Source organism: Oxyura jamaicensis, chromosome 10 (assembly GCF_011077185.1).
Source record: "Oxyura jamaicensis isolate SHBP4307 breed ruddy duck chromosome 10, BPBGC_Ojam_1.0, whole genome shotgun sequence".
Taxonomy (NCBI): Eukaryota; Metazoa; Chordata; class Aves; order Anseriformes; family Anatidae; genus Oxyura; species Oxyura jamaicensis.
This window is the reverse complement of record NC_048902.1, coordinates 7,772,965-7,773,252: the sequence shown is the minus strand read 5'-3', so window position 1 is coordinate 7,773,252 and position 288 is coordinate 7,772,965. Positions and strand designations below refer to the sequence as shown.

The window sequence follows — 288 nt, the reverse complement described above, 5'->3', positions numbered from 1 at the left end:
CTCTTTCTCTCTTTCTCTCTTCTCTCTTTCTCTCTTTCTCTCTTTCTCTCTTTCTCTCTTTCTCTCTTCTTTCTCTCTCTCTTTCTCTCTTCTTTCTCTTTCTCTCTTCTTTCTCTCTTTCTCTCTTTCTCTCTTTCTCTCTTTCTCTCTTTCTCTCTTCTTTCTCTCTTTCTCTCTTTCTCTCTTTCTCTCTTTCTCTCTTTCTCTCTTTCTCTCTTTCTCTCTTTCTCTCTTTCTCTCTTTCTTTCTCTCTTCTTTCTCTCTTCTTTCTCTCTTCTTTCTCTCTTC

General features: G+C 37.5%; 1 protein-coding gene across 1 annotated transcript in view; it reads left to right on the top strand.

Moving 5' to 3' along the window:
* The window catches only part of ACSBG1 (acyl-CoA synthetase bubblegum family member 1), a 35,075-nt gene that overhangs the window by 1,375 nt on the left and 33,412 nt on the right, over window positions 1–288 (top strand). The window lies entirely within an intron of this gene.